Source organism: Sciurus vulgaris (assembly GCF_902686455.1).
Source record: "Sciurus vulgaris genome assembly, chromosome: 14".
NCBI lineage: Eukaryota > Metazoa > Chordata > Mammalia > Rodentia > Sciuridae > Sciurus > Sciurus vulgaris.
Window position 1 is genome coordinate 7,490,069 of NC_136475.1, and position 15,753 is coordinate 7,505,821.

The 15,753-nt window shown below is 52.2% G+C and overlaps 1 long non-coding RNA gene across 1 annotated transcript in view; it reads left to right on the forward strand.

Annotated features, from left to right (window-relative positions):
* Positions 1-13,978, forward strand: part of LOC306644115 — a 53,062-nt gene extending 39,084 nt beyond the window's left edge. Inside the window, exon 2 of the long non-coding RNA XR_013759168.1 lies at positions 13,665-13,978. This is a non-coding gene — a long non-coding RNA (uncharacterized lncRNA). The remainder of the gene's footprint in view (positions 1-13,664) is intronic.
* The last annotated feature ends 1,775 nt before the right edge of the window (positions 13,979-15,753 follow it).

The following is a 15,753-nucleotide window of genomic DNA, read 5'->3' on the forward strand; positions in this document are numbered from 1 at the left end:
GACACAGGCCAGCCTCCAGAGACAATGTTATTTAAGTGGATGAACAACTTTGTGCTGCTTTGCTGCTCTGCCTTCCTTCAAGGCACTGCTGAGGGGCTGGAGTCATTTGTAGATTTCCACTGGGGTCAGTTGTGGGCATGAAAGGCTTCCCGGGGCGCACAGCTCGGAATGGACTTCGGAGCGGGTCTGAGAAGGCCCAGCCCCGCCTGGTGGCGGCCACACCGAGGTGACTTCTCCAGGCCCCAAGGTTTCTTGCCCTTGGCAGAGACCCAAGTCCCCGGTCCTGGAGGTTTCCTCCTTGCTTGAGGAGGCCACAGGGGCAGGGAGCATGGATGCAGAGAAAGTGCTTCTTGAAAAGCCTTAGAAATAGGGGAGGAGGCCCAAGGTGCTCCAGGCAGGGGGCTGGCCAGAGGGACAGGGCGAGCTGAGCGTCTGTCAGGGGAGGTCACCGAGGTCCCAGGAAGGACTCCAGGAGAGGGCTCCGCAGGCTGTGGGGCGGCGGCCGGGACCCGAACGACGTGAAGGCGAGAGCCAGGGCTGGGCCGGGGTCTGCGGTCCTCCCTGAGCTGTCTCATCAACTAGCCACCCAGCTCCTTCTCCGGGAGGAAGGGGTGAGCTCTGCGTCCGAGGCTTGTTGCACACTGGGCCAGGAAGCACCTCAGTTGGTGGGTGGTGGGCGTCCTTCACCACCTTGGTCCTGTGGGGGCGACGCTGGGTGGTGGTGGAGGCCCACGAGAGGAGGTCAGTTCCTGCTGCCCACCCTGCCATTTGTGAGCCCACCCAGCAGATCCTCACCCAGAGCCAACCCGGAGCTGAGCTCGTGCTGGGTGGGGTGCAGTGACCGGCGCAGCCTGGCCCTCCCTCCCCGAGAGCCTCAGGGGCCTGCTGCCCCGTGGAGCCTGAGGCTGGAGGCCTGGCTGCCCAGTGCTGAGGCCCCTGCTCCCAGCCAGAGGGAGAAGATGTGCCTTTCCTGCCACAAAGTGGAATGGGGCTTGTGCTCAGTGTGGGCGGCAGGGGCCTGCCACCTCTGCCAGCTTCCTTGTCTCTGTCACCAGCCCTGGCCCCATGCCACCCCCCCACCCCCCCAGGAAAGGCACAGGCAGGTTTGGGATGCCACGTTCCCCAGGATGGAGGTGACAGGTCGAGGATGCGCGCTGCCCTGCACTTGGAGGAGTCCGACTCCGACCGTGAGCACCCAGAGGAACACTAACAAGAGGACGGTGGTTCCCAAGATGCCCTTGGAAGTGGATCGGGGCTACATGGCCTCTGCTGCGAGCGGGGAAGCCCGGCCTCCTCCGGGTCGTGTTTTTAAATGCTTCGACGATGCGGTTTTCCTTCTTTTTCTCTGAGAAAAAAAACAGAAAACAAAAAATCAAACGTCAGTAAAGGCTGAGCACTGAGCGAGACCCTGGACCCGTGACTCTGAGAGCCCTCGGTCACTCTGCACACCCGGGTTGGCGACCAAGGACAGAAGTTCTATAGGAAAACCGGTCCACTCCCGACGTGCCTTGCCCAACCTTGATGAGAAGAGGTGTATTTCACGGTGGGGCCCATGTGACCTTCCTCCTGCTGGGATCCCGAGGAGGATTTCTGCTTTTGTCACCAAACTGAGACGTTGGTGCTCATCTCTGAGGGCTGAAGCCGACTTTGCTCTCCTCCGGGACAGCAAAGGAAGCTCAGCTAGCTGACCACGGTGGGACCAGCCAGGGAGGGTGACACCTGGGCAGAGCGCGGCAGGCTTCTTGCGGAGGCAGTGGGCAGGCAGGTCCCTCTGACTGGCTGAAAGCCAGTGTAGTGGCAGGCCAGCCTGGCCACGCTGGGGCCTGTCCACCGGAGCTACTGCGGTGCCCTACTGTGACTCTGTCCTTCTCAAAGCCAGTGCGTAATGCAGACGTGCTGAGCAGCGTCCCTGGAGCGTCTGTGCCTGGAGAACCTGGAAACAGACCCCGCTGCTCAGGGAGGGTGGGGCCCTGAGGGTGGGGCCTGCATTTCACCCCCGCAGGCGGGCTTCCTGCTCTTCATGCCCTGGCTGCCGTCATTTCTCGAATGACTGACACAGCTCGGGCCATTGGAAGAGAGAGCTCTTAATGAAGCCTGGGTCCTTTGAGATTATAAAAAAGTCGATGTCACTACTCTCTGCTAGAAGAGAGGTACTCGGTCCCCATCAGTATTGTCCCTTGCAGGTCCCCTGTCCTGCTTCCTTCTCTCACTGCTCTGCATGGGGACTTCCTCTGGCCCCTTTCTCCTGAGCTTCTGCTGCAACCCACGTGGACAGACTCAAAGCCACAGCTTTTACAATTTTATTGAGAAGTGATCCACAAACCATATACTTCACCCTTTTTAAAAAGTTTATGTTTTAACTGATAAATACAAACATAAAACGTGTCCATATTTGTGGAGGGCCACGTGGTGTTTGGTACCTGCACACGCTGTGCGATGTTTAAATCAGATTGCTCTGTCTCCTTAAATAGTCACCGTTTCTTCGTGGTGAAAACATTCAAATTCCTTCCTTCTGGCTTTCTGAAATACACGGTAATTCTCTACAGTCAGCCTACTGTGTAATAAGACCACAACTTTTCTTTTTTTAAACAAGATGATCAATAATGAAAGAGGTGAGCTTGGGGGGAAAGACCTTTTTAAAACCAACCCTGGCCGACAATGGATGAGCGGTACCGTGTGGTATGCTGCTTCCCCTGTGACCCTGTCAGGTCGACGTGGCCAGCAGCATGCAGACGCCCCTGGTCCCCTGACCTCTGTGCTGTACTTGAAGGCACAAGGGTCCTGAGGAGCAGAGTTCCCTCTGGCATGTGCAGTTCTGTCCTGAGACACCAGTGACGGTGTCCCTTTCTGTTTGCAAGACCTGGGCCACCCCAGGATGGGGGTCTGAGGTTTGGGGGTGCCTGGCATTTATGTTAGAGCTTAATTTTTTATTCCCAGCAAATCAGGCAAGACAGGAAGGGACATTTGGAAAAGAGTGACGGACACATGCACCAAGCATGATTTCTGTGACAGGGAAAGGCTAGTGATGCGTGTCTCCATCTTTTGACAAAATCAAGGGGTCATTCTTGGCTCCAAAGGAAGGACAGAGGGCTGAGCCTCGTTCCTGGTTGAAGATACCCTAAGACAGATGTTCATCAGGGACTTTCCTGCTGCTCTGATAGGACATCTATAAAGACAGAGGTGACAGGTTTGGCGTCACTCTGGGTTTTCCTCGTCCTCATCGATTTTCTCAGCGTCCACTGAAGGAAGGCCCTCTGTGTCAGTCAAGCTGCAGTGGAGAAGTAGGCCGGAGCGTGGGCCCTCCTCCCCGCGGTCTGCGGCCGTCACCGTGCCTGCGATGGTGTGTGAAAGCTGCCTTCTCTTGCACACGTCCTGGCTCCTCTTTCCTTTGAGTAGCCTGGGTTAGGAAGTGAGAGGATCTGGAGAGACCGGCAGGAGGTCAACCAGAGTGAGCTCTTTTCTGGGCTGGAAGTCAACAAAAGGAGATCTGCTGGTAGGAGGGTGACATCTCCGCCAGGTAGAGACTGCAGATGAATCTGACAGCCTCTGCCATCTTTAAATGTCAAACCCACTGCACATCAGAGATGACATCGTGCCTGATCGGCTCCCTGTAAAACAGGCTTCATGTAAATACATTTTTGTGAAACCGCAAGTTGTTTCTCTCGGTTTTGTTTTCTGCTGGCTTTGATAAAGAGATTGATTGGCATCTCCAGCTATTAAGCAGGCTTCAAGCTGACACTGACAGGGTTCAGGTGACTCACAGGCACACTCTCCTCTGGAGGGTCCAGGCGTGTCCACGGGGCCCTTGACTAGTGCTGATGGTCCCTTCCAGAGGAGAATCGCTTAGCTCCACCCTGAGCCTGCAGCCCAGATCTCCTGTTCTCGGTGGGACAGACCCAGGTCACTGCAGCACCCGCATGGTGGGTGGAGTCCAGCTCTGGAAGTGCCTTCCTGAGCTCACTTAGGTAGATCAGTCGTAAATAAATGGCAAACTTCTTAGACTTTCTATGCCTTTAATTTTATAACCAGAAATCCATTTTATTTTTTTCCCTCTGTGAAAAAGAGAATGAAATGTGAGAGACCCACAGTCCCAGACAGGAATTCTGAGTTTCTGGACTTCTCTGTCTTTTATAAAAATTTTTCCCCTCAGTTGCAGTTATTTCTAGATTCTAGAAAATTATTCCTCACTTAAAAAAGTACTTGGTATTCTATTTTCATAGTGGAGCCAGCCCTAAGGTCTAAAGTCAGATTGCTTTAACAAAATTGTTGTCTCCTTTTTGAACATGATAGATTGGCTTCAGATAAGAAAGTAAGTAGTGGAGAAGCTATATTTTACTTACACTTTATGCCTCTAAATAGAACAGATGTTTTTAAGATCTTGGTGATAATAAATGCGTTTTGTGGAAAAGAGGAAGAATAAATTAGCTAGGCTGCATGTGAAGGGATCATGCTGAAAACATTAATTTTTAATATAGCAGAGTTCACATTTTGATTCATAAACTTGTAAAAAAAAAAAAACAAAGTGGGATTTTTTAAAAAAGCTTTTGTTTATTGAGTGAAAGCTTTTGTGCTGCGCTACCCTTCTCTTGAGAAATTCCCGGGTGTCAGAGACCATCGAGGGTGAACTTGAACTTGTTCGGTGAGCGCGGCCTTTTGTGTTGTGGTAAAGCAAAGTTCAGAGGACAACCGTTCTGAAGAAAGCGCGTGAAGACCGGGTCTTGTTTCACTCTTTCCAGATGACTAAAGTCACCATCAACTCCCAAGCCTCATGTCGGGGGACGGGGTCTGTGTGGTTTTATAAGAGTGGTAACTGTTAGCTCGGGGCAGGCTCTTTCTGAATGTGAAGTTCAGTTTTGCTGGACGAGATTAGGGTTGGCATTCCAGGGTAAAATCCCCTGATAGAGAGTATCTGAAAGGAGCAGAGAAGGGGACCCCCAAGTCCCCTCCTGGGCCATCGTCCTTCGAGACCCTGTTCTCTCGAGGGTGTGCTGCTTTTCAACACTGTCCTCTCGCCTGAGCCTGGCTGCTTGCTGCAAAGCATCAGAGCAGTCTCAGGATGCTGAGGGCTGCGCAAAGGAAAAAGATCAAGTGCAAATTCTGAATCCGTGTGTGTGAGGCAGCATCGTGCTCTGCTGCTGGTGGAGGCTCTGGCTGCCCGAGATTCCCCGGTTGGGACTCCTTTAAGCTGACCACGAAGGTGTCTCTCTTTCTTAATGGTCTAAAATTCCTCAGGCTCAGTTTTCTGTCAATTTATAGGTGTTTTCCAGTGATCTTCCTGGGCTTTGTTATTTTTTATTTTTTTTGCTCCTTTTAGACACATATTTGCTGGTGATCCACGTTTAGGAAGAAATCCACTTTGGGAAGAAATGATCATTTCTTGTTCTCTGTGTGTGTTTTCTTTCTTTACTACTTTAAAAGTGTTCAGTTGTGAATAGATCAGGGGGGTCCCCATGGCAGAGGACGTGGGGAGCAAGAGGCAACTAATTTTTAAATTGTTTGAAGTCAGACAGCTACTGTGCTGACTTGACTGGTGTTTTTGAGTGTTCCTCAATTTAATGAGCCCCGGCACCGAACAGGATTGTTTCTAAAATAGATGTGAAAAACCGTTCAGTTTTTCTAAATGGAAACAGCCAGGGCAAATCCTCCAAGGAGTGTCTGAAAAATCTAGAAGGATCTGGAAGCTTCAGTGAACAGTTCTGTCTCTTTATGGAGAGTACTTTGGGCTTTTTAGAAACGCATTAATTTGATTGTAAGTGCCTCGGTGTTATCAGGAAAAGAAGCTTTAGAAAATGGTTTCAGAATGTGTCATTTTCTCCTTGGTTTAATCTGAGTCGGTGTGTGGGCATGCTGGTATTTAAAAAGGCTAAAAATGTTGTACTCCTTGCTGTACCTTCCAGTGTGAAGGAGGGCTAACACCCCGGGGGGTTTTCTTCAGCCCTTTGCCTGAAATGCTGCTTTTCCTCTGAGAAGTCGTTCTTAAAGTTTTAGGAGGGAATCTCTCATTGTTTTTTCATTTTAAATGTGTTACTGTAATCAAGCAAGACAGATTTTCAAAAGCCACATCAACTCTCCATCATTTTGATCTTCATATTTGAACGCTTTATAAAATAAACTCTGCGTTTTCATCTTAACTCTTTCATTATTTTTTTTTTAATGAAATGATTTGCGGTGTAAGACCTGCTATTTGGTTTCAATATTAACATATAGCATGAACTACGTGGGAGTCATTTATTTTCAGTAGTAAATGACTGCTTAACCGATGATTTTACTTTAATTTAATTCAATTGACTCCTGTGGGATCTTGATCTTCAAACGCTATTTGGTGTGTGTAATTTTTTTTTTTTGTCAATTGACAATGATGTAGGCTTTCACAGTGCCGTGGTGGTGAGAATCAGGGAAGGTGGTGTCGTTGGTTTCAAAAACCAATCAGTAGGTTAATTATTAATGATTCTTTTTGCAGGAGAGACTAGTTAGGTTGCTTAAGAATTTCAATTGATCAGAATTCTGTTTTTCTATATATGTGTGTGTGGTGTGTGTGTAAATATTTATATTATTACTATTATTTGCATTTTAACCTTAAAAGGGGTTAATTTGTTGAGAAGAATCACCTTCTGTGTGTGCTTGTGGCTTGTTCATTTTCTCATAAACTGTATTTGGTAGCTCGAATGTTGAAAGCAGTTTGGGAACAAAATGTCTGCTTACAACATGACAACACTGGCCACAATTTGCCGATTGGGTTGATAACAAAAGCCAGCAACACAAAATAGGTAGAAAAACAGTTTGTTCGGTGATGTGAGACCACTGGAGGTTTTTTTTTTTTTTTTTTTTTTTTTGCATGTTATTTTTTTCATGCTGGTGTTGACGCTGTGATGGAAACACAGGAGGAGGCAGGGGGCTGTGCCCTGTACTCCTGAGGCTCATTAACCATTTCATCTGTGGATGGCTTTTAAAACTTCAGAAGGCCACCTGCCCACCTGGCCTCTGAGGCACACGTGAGCTAAGAGCCAGCTCTGCACCTCAGCCCCGGTTTCGTCTGGCTCCACCTGTCCATCAAAGCTCCTCATTTGATCTTTGAAAGCAGGATTTAAATTCCCTCTTCCTCCCCAGACTCCCACACTGCATTAGACTGCTGTTGCTACACTTCTCCAAGTGTCAACGGATTTCAGTTAGAGGGTGTTTTTAAATTAAAAAAGAAAAAAAAAAAAAGTTCTCTGTCTGGGAATATAGTTGACGAAAATTTCAATACAAAAATTGTCAAAATGACACATCAATTCTCATATCTGAACAGACTGTAAATAAATGTTCAAGTTCGACAGAGACTTTGCATTTTGTTTTGAAATGATGGGAGTTAAAGGCAGACTCCCTGGTCTTGTTTTGACTTCTCTTGCTTCGTGTGTGTGTGTGTGTGTGTGTGTGTGTGTGTGTGTAGGGTCTTATTTTGTTCGCCTTCAAAATCAGATACTCCAGGACAAAAATTAGAATGGGGCTGATGTTTCTACTTATCTAATCTTTGTTTTCACAAATAAATACAAATAACTCAAACTGAAACTTGATGGCTTTGGTGATAATAAATTAGCAGCCACGGGGAAATTTTCTTCATTTTAATGTTTCTTTCACAACCCACATTTAGTTTCGGTAGGAAAATTATTAACCTTTTCGACAGGGCTGAAACATGGGTGCACGATTGACTTGAGAATGATTTGCAGGTTTTGGTTCTATTTTGAGATGCTGGTGTACAGAGCTTTTTCTCTTTCTTTCTTTTGCTTCTCTGTTCTTTCTTGAGTAATTGCTTTCTTTGACAGCGATGGCCATGACTTAAAATTCTTCATCTGCAGTCTTTCCCATGTGGGCCTATTTGATGGGGTTTGTGTTTCATCTTTTTAACACGGAGATGGAGGATTTCTATTTCCTTTTCTTCCCGTTTGGATCTGCGAAAGAGGAAGTGGCCTTTGGTCTCCCTGTTTTTCTCCTTTCCAGTCCAGATTGTGTGTCCCCCACCCCGTTTTAAAAATCCAGTGGAGTGGCATTTCACAGAAGGCAGGTGTCTCCGTGTCAGGCATCAGCCCTCGCTCCCGGCTGCCCTGGTGGCTGCATGTCAGTGTTCATCAGACTCAAGCAGGTCTGCTGGTTTGGGCTTGTCCTGAAGGGCGATGGCCCCAGGCTTGCATGGAAGGCTTTGGGGGCGGCGGGCAGTGTCCCCCAACGGCAGGGCTGCTGCTCTGGGGGTGGGGGTCCTGAGGGTGTGACTCCTGCCCCATGGGAAGCACACGCAGGGGCTGAACCTGGGCAGTAGAGGCGGGAGGAGCGGGAGGGTCCAGGATGGCAGTTCCTGTGTCAGATGTCCAGCCCAGCTGGGTGGCCACACCTGCAGGGGCCCCTGACCGGGACGTGGTCCCTCCCTGTGTTGGGCGAGCCTGTGCCCTGTGCATGGGGTCACCTGCCTGCCCAGGCTCTTCCCGCCTTTCAAAGGTGGGCATGGACCCTGAGAACACTCATTTCATCTGTGACAAAGGTGCCCTGCCAGTGTCACGGGAGGTTTTTTTCCCCTTTCCTCTTCTTCTTTCTTCTTTTTCTCATACTTCCTGTATGAGGTCGGCTTTTTAAAATGATAAACAAACTATGTTTTTTTCATCTTTTTTTGGCCCAGTTGTCTGCTGCCTGTGCCCCGAGTGCCTTTTGTGGCTGTCCTCGTCCTGCACAGGTGCTGGTGCGCGCAGAGCTCAAGGGTGTGGGCTCTGCACCCCGAGGGGCAGCGAGGACCCTCCTCCCAATCATACCTGTGGACATCGGGGCTCAAGGGTTGTCGTGGGTTCCCACAAGCTGAGGGGAGGAAGGCGGCCTGGGGCTGCGAGCCTTGCTGGGCTGGAGGGGCTTTGATCTGGGAGGCATTAGGGAGCAGGGTGACCACCCCACGGGGCTCAGCCCTGCGCAGCTCAGAGGAGCAGCATCCAGAAAGGAGGTTACTGCACCCCTGGGCCACCCCAAGACTCCTTCAAAGTCCTGGAGGCTTCGAGCTGCTGGCTCTCCCCTCCCACTCTGGGGATCTCTGGAGAGAGCTGTCCAGTGAGTTTTGCTTGATAGCAGGTGCAGTCACTGTGGTCAATAGGGACTGAGCCCAGGGACAGTGGCTTCGATGATGACCTGCCACCCGTGGTTCTTGCTTCCATTTGAATCACCTGGGGGCTGTAAAAACATGTGCATTTGCACCCCACCCCCCCAAGTTTCCACATTAGAAGATGCAGGGAAGCCTGAGAATTTGCACAGCTAGCAGTCAGGTACCTGTGCTGCGGTTGACAACTCTGGCCAGCCCAGCGACAGGCAAGACAAAAAGTCCTGATGGAGTCTGTGTGCTGTCTGCATGCCCCAAAGGCTGTGGCTCCCTTCTGTGTTCCCACACAACCTTGGGGGTAAGGCCACCCTTCCAAAGGCCCTTGGCCTTTCTTAGTGACTGTTCAGCAAGGTCATCTGTGATTGTGGCCTTTTGCAATGCCAACCACACTATACAGCTGCTGAACTGTCCATAACATTCAGTTCTTTGAAAAATAGGTTTTATGGAGCAGATGAAGTGGCCAAGGTGAGAGTCCTCTTCAGGACTAGACCAGGACATGACCCAGTCGGGGGGAGGGGCTCTTGGGTTGTGACCTTCATCCATTTCCGCCTTTGGTATCGACTGGCAGAGCTGTTGGAGGATCTCCCTGCTCCAGGCTCTTCAGGGGCCAGCTGTTCTGCCATCTGTGAGCTCCTGGTCACCCCAGAGGCTGCAGGGTTTGGTGACCAGGATGCTGGATTGCAAGCTGGGCGTCACCCTTGGCCAGCTAGCCGTGGGGCTCCCTGTGCCTCAGGGGCAATCCTGATGGGATAATCCTGACAGCCCCACCCTGAGAGTCCTTCAGTAAAAGCACCCTTCGGGAAGATTCCAGCAGAGAGAGGGGCTCAGTCTGTGGTGGCCACGGCACCTGGGTGTGTTGGGGAGCCCTGGGTGGGAGCGTGTTCTGTTGCCAGGGCCTCAAAGCTTCTTCCACAAGGACACGGTCTGTGTCTGTCTCTAACCATGTGGGGCACCTGGCAGAAATTGCTTCTTAGCGCAGGTCCCCTGGAGGGCTCTGAATCTGCTCAGAGGTGCGTGGACATTGCTCTGGACACGGGAGCCCCCATGGGGGATAAGAGAAAGGCTGGTGGCTTGCTCCTCGACCCTGACGTCTCCAGCAGCACACAAGCCCAGGCATTTACCCAAAGAACCATGTCGCAATTCCTGGAGGGAGTCCATGATGACATCTTCCATTTTCTGAGCAATGACCTTGGCCCGAGGTCTGCACACCTTGGTCTCATTGAGCAGGCCCAGCCTCCCCCACAGCCGCTCTGAAACCTCGGCGAGCTGACCTGCAGCGCTGTCAAGTGCAGCCTGGGACGCCTCGCTGGCCCTTTTTCTATGATGATGTTGGTGCAAGGGGGGCAAGCTCAAGTGTGCCCTTTGCAAGTGGGCGGCTGGGGCTCCGGTTTGGCACCTCGCAGGTGAGGTACTGGCAGTGCCTCTGATGTGTCTGTGCTTAAATTTCTGGTCTTCACTTCCCGTGGTACTTACTGGAAGTAGAGGCACGGATGGGTCAACTCCAGGGACAAAAGACCCTGCCCTCGGTGTGAGGGTGGGGTTGCGGGGGCGTCTGAGTGACTGTCTCTAGTCCCTCCTTGGACTCCCAGGCCAGGACCTTTGACAGGAGCAGAAAGAGCACATTTAGGAGCTGGCCTGGGGGCATGGGAAGGTGGCCTGGGCTGCATTTCCGGTCTGCAGAGGGCTGGTATTCAGCGTGGTGTGTGGCCCCAAGGCTTCCCTCGGGTGGGGGCAGGTGGGTTCTGCACCCGCTGTTGGGGAGCTAAGTGGGGCAGGAGCTGCAGCGCTGGGCCACGCTGGGAGTGAGTGGCCGAAAGTGTGACCAGACCCCTGGGGCCTGTCCCAGCCCTGGGGGTTGCTGGGGTCTCCACCCAGCCCCGTGTACAGTGGAACCCAGGGGAGCAGTTTGCTTGGAATTAGGGACAAGCCTGAAGTAGTCCCCAGATGGGTGCTCCCGGGTCCTTCAGTGATGGGGGGCCATGGCGGAGTCCCCAGGAATTCCACCAATTCACACAAAAGCTCCCAGACACGGGCACACGGGAGCGCAGGCCTCCAGCGAGCGGAGAGCTGGGTTTAAACTCGTCATGGGTTTGGCCCTCTCTCAAAGGCACTAGGTGGACAGGCCCAGGTCCCTTCTGTGCGACCTGGGAAACATCCCCACTTCCTCCTGCTGCAGGCTCACTTTCTTCACCCGCACAACTGAGGGTCATCAGGTGACCGCGAGGCCCTGCAGGCGCTGGCTGTGACTTGGGTCCCATGCACGTGGCGGGCTGTGCCCTGCTGTAGCTCTCTGGGCTGCTGTGGGTGCTGCTGGATCCCAGTCAGGAGCAGGGCACTGCGGGCGCTGGCTGGGCAGCCTCCTGCCTCTCAGTGGTGCAACGGGAGGAGTCAGGGTCCCCTTCCACCCCTGTGGCCACTGGTGTGTCACTTACTTCCAGTTTCTCTTTGCCCACCCAGGAAGGCACCGCTGACAAAATCCTGGGCCCAGATGCCAGGCCTTGAGTCCCACTGGAAAATGCTAGCTCACTAGACTAGTGACACTCCCTGCAGAGTGCTTGCCTGACATGCGTGAGGCCCTGGGCTCCATCCACAGCACTGGAAGCAGAGAGGGAGGGAGAGAGAAAGAGAGGGGAAGGGGGAGGGGGAGGGAGGAGGAGGGGGAGAGAGGAAGGAAAGAAAGAAAAAGATAAAGAAAACACAGGCCCTGGACTCAATCCACAGCACTGGAAGCCGAGAGGGAGGGAAAGAGGGAGGGAAAGAGGGAGGGGGAGGGGGAGAGAGACAGGGAGAGAGGAAGGAAAGAAAGAAAAAAGATAAAGAAAACATAGGCCCTGGACTGGATCCACAGCACTGGAAACAGAGAGAGGGAGGGAGAGAGGGAGGGGGAAGGGAGGGAGGGAGGGGGAGAGAGAGAGAAAGAGAGAGGGAGAGAGAGAGAGGAAGGAAAGAAAGAAGATAAGGAAGACAGAGGCTACAGGACCCGGGATGGGGAGTTGTTCCCCCAGAGTCATACGGGTGGTGGCCCTTCCAGAAGGGCCAGGCTCCCCAGCCCCACCAAACTCCTCACTGCCACTAAAGAAAAACAGGACTGCAGGAGTTGGTGCGACCGGCTATCCCAATGCGAAATTTCAAGAAACGGAGGCTGTCAGAAATAGCCACGTGTGGGGCAGCAAGGGCCGCGCCCCGGGAGAGGCCTTGCTCTCCGCGGGCCACGACCCAGACAGAGGCGCTCCGAGGCGCGTGGTCCACTGTGCCCTGAGCACCACCCAGCAGAGCCCGGCTGGCGAGGGCCTGGTGGACTGCAGGCCCTGCCCCCGCACCCAGATGTTTGGGAAGCAGGCCGTGAGCTCATCGGAGCAGCTCTCTTTACTTCCTAACTTCTCACGTCCCTCGTACGCCACTTGCATTGTGAATGAATCTCTAGGGGGAGGATGGAGCTTTTCCAAAATCCCACATCCTCCCTCCCATTTTACAGAATCGAAAGGAAATGGGGAGGGGTGGGTTAGCAGTGAACCCTCCTTGCACCTTGGGCAGGCTGCAGGGGGAGGGGACAGCAGGGGACTCGGGGAAGCTTGGAGTGTGTGTGTCTCTTCTCTGGCCATCAACAGCTCTGGCCAGAGAGCATGGCTGGAGAGAGCGGCCGGCTGAGATTTGACCTCCCTCCCCTGGGAGCCTTGTCACCAGCCCCTCCTGGAAAAACTGTTCCCCTCGGAGCACATCTGGGCAGGGGGTTTAAGGGCAGGACTGGCCTTGTGGGGCTACGGTGGAGACTCTGGGGACGTGGCACCGTAGGTCTTTCTGACTCGACCTGCTTCTGTCCTCTGGAAATACCCTTTCACTTATTTGAAAGATCTGAAAATGATCTTCTGCAAACGGAGGCCAACCACGCTGGCCTCGGCAGGAGAGTGGTTTTAATAGACCCACGGTCTTTTGGGAGCTGTTCGTCCTTGCCACCCTCAGGGCTTCCCGGAGGAGGCCTGCTTCCATCTTTCCTTCTCTCCCGACTGGGGTTCCTTGGCACAAGTTCGGACAGCTCCTGAGTATTGGGTGATGCTCCTGGGAGACCGTATCTCTGAGGGGGAAGAGGAGAGGTGCCCTCACCGAGTGAGAATTCCACATGCCCTCTCAGGCCTCTGGGGGCCTCGGGAATGGCAGCTCAGGGTGTCACCTGGACAAGCTTCTGCATGTCTCTGAGGTCCTGTGTCACCCTTGGGACGATCATCAACAGCACTCAGGGAGGAACCTCAGGGTCCCCCGACCCCCGGGGTCAGGCTGATGGAGAATCAGACTGGCCTCAGCTTTTCAATAAGCAGAGAGGACGTTCCAGGACCCCTGTCTTTCTGGTGGCTTCTGGGTTACTCTTAAGTGGACACTGCTCATCTCCATCACCGCCGGCAGCTCTGGTCAGTGTGTGAATGGATGCCGATCGGTTTGATTCTCCGGCGTACAGTGACATTTATGATCTATCTTCCTTTTCGGTTTCCATGTACTGGAGTGACTGTCTCTCAGTGCGGTTGGCAGTGACCTGTGTTTTTCGTGCATGTTTTTGTTTCAGAATAACTGGGAGACGAAACAGGAAGCTCTATGACACACTTGATCGAAAATGACACAGACACAGTAAAACCAGGACTCGGCCCCCTCCAGCGCCTCTGCCTGCTGCCAGCTGGAAGGCAGGCCAAGGGGTCTCCTGGGATCGGATTCCAACTCCTCGTGGACGCTCAGGGCTTCAGGACTTCCACCGTCGCTGGGGAGGTGTCTGCGATATTTCGGTCACAGACGGTATACTCCTGACGGTTCCTTATTTATTTGACCAGTCTCTTGTGTCTTAATCCCTTCCCCTTCATTAAAGCAAAACTAAAGGAAACCAACTTGTTTGCTTACTTGCTGTATTTAAACCCCACGTGAAAGGGCACCCACCCATGTTTGAGGAGCTTCTCCAAGGCCACAGGTGAAGCTTGTCACCACCAGGCCATCCTTAGAAGTGTTGAGCTTGAATCTCTTGTTCCTCAGCCCTGCTTGTCCTACTTCTTATCTCTCTCGAGAAGATCTCTCTAGAGTCAGCGTTGGCAGGCTGGCCTTGGAGAAGACCCTGAAGTCCATCTGGACATCTCTTGCTCGCCCACCCTGACGCTGGCCTATACCTGTGACCCCCAGATCACCAGGAACCTTGAGCTTTCAGCTGGAGACCTGGACCTTGTCTGCTTCCTCCTCCCTGCCCCACCTCCACCACCCTTTCGCTTATTCATTCCCTGAAGTTTCCTCTGCCTACTGTGTGCCAGTGTCTGCAGAGAAGGCAGAGGTTGGGACCCTCTCTCCCTGACCTTCCCAGCACTGCTCAAGGATCTCTGGGCAGATCACCCAGCGCATTTCACTGAGATGCTCTGATTTTCCAGATCCACTTCTTAGATCCGAGGCTGGAAGCTTGCCCCTAAATTGCCCTCAAAGAAACAAGATGGCAGACCATTCTCCTCTTCCACCCCCCAGAGCAAGACAACCCACCTTTCCTGAGGGTGTGGCAAAGAGGCCATTTGTCAACACCTCCCAATACTACTGCCTCTTCATTTTTAAGCCCAGCAGACATTCAGGAACCATTTTGAGTGGGTCATCTCGTCACTTCTCCACAATGCTGCCATGCTGAGCCACCTGGTATTCTGACCAGGGTTTGGTGCACAGGGAAACTGTGAGTTCATCTCTGAGGCTGGTCAGCACTGTGGCCAGGGTTGACCAGACTCAGCCAGGTCTCCTCCACGACACTGCCCAGCAGGAAAGGCGGCTTGTGAATCAGATTCTCATCAGAAACCAAAACTTGCTCAGCTGTGTTTTTAAAATGTTTATTTGCTTATATTCCTGGAGAATTATGTCGTGGAGGGACGTGTTCTCAGTGGGGTGTCTCTAGCTGCTACTGCTCAGCAGAACATTAAAGAGGCCAGATAAAGTGACCCTCAAGATCCCCCAGTCCTGAGCCTCTTATTTTTCCTCTACTAGTTCTGCTTGACTGGATTCTAGTAGAGGGGTGGCAATGCAGAGGGGTGACATTAGCAGCATGGACAAAGTCCCCGAGAACACCAAGTCACCCCGGCCGAGCTGGATTTCCACACTGTTCTAAGTCCACCCCTCCACCTCTCCTGGTGGGCACTTCTCCTCCTAAGGGGTCACCCCTCTCCAATGTTCCCGAGCAGAACACAGCAATATCCTCTGCCCTTTCCCAATCTTACCTGCTAGGGTTACATTTGGTTTCAAAAATATGGAAGTCAAAGACTTGGGGAGAATCAGAAATAACCCACAGTGTTCACAGGATAGTCAGTTCACAAGGTTAATAAGAGGAAAAGCAAAAGAGGTGGTCCACACAATTCTAGATGGTCAGGGTGATAACTGAGCCTGGCCAGACAGTGCAATTACTCAGGACTTAAAACAAGAATCCACACACTCAGACCCAGCTGGACCAATGCCATCAGATTGGGGTTGGGGGTCAGATCTCAGCACTTTTAAAAGCTTCATGGGCAATTTTAGTGCACAGCTGGAAGCCCAGGTCCAGGACTGCCCTGTCCAACATAGTAGCCACTAGCCACAAGAGTCCTTTGAACACTTAAAATGTGGCTTTCATGATCAAGGATCTGAATATTTATTTCCTTTTTATTTTGGTT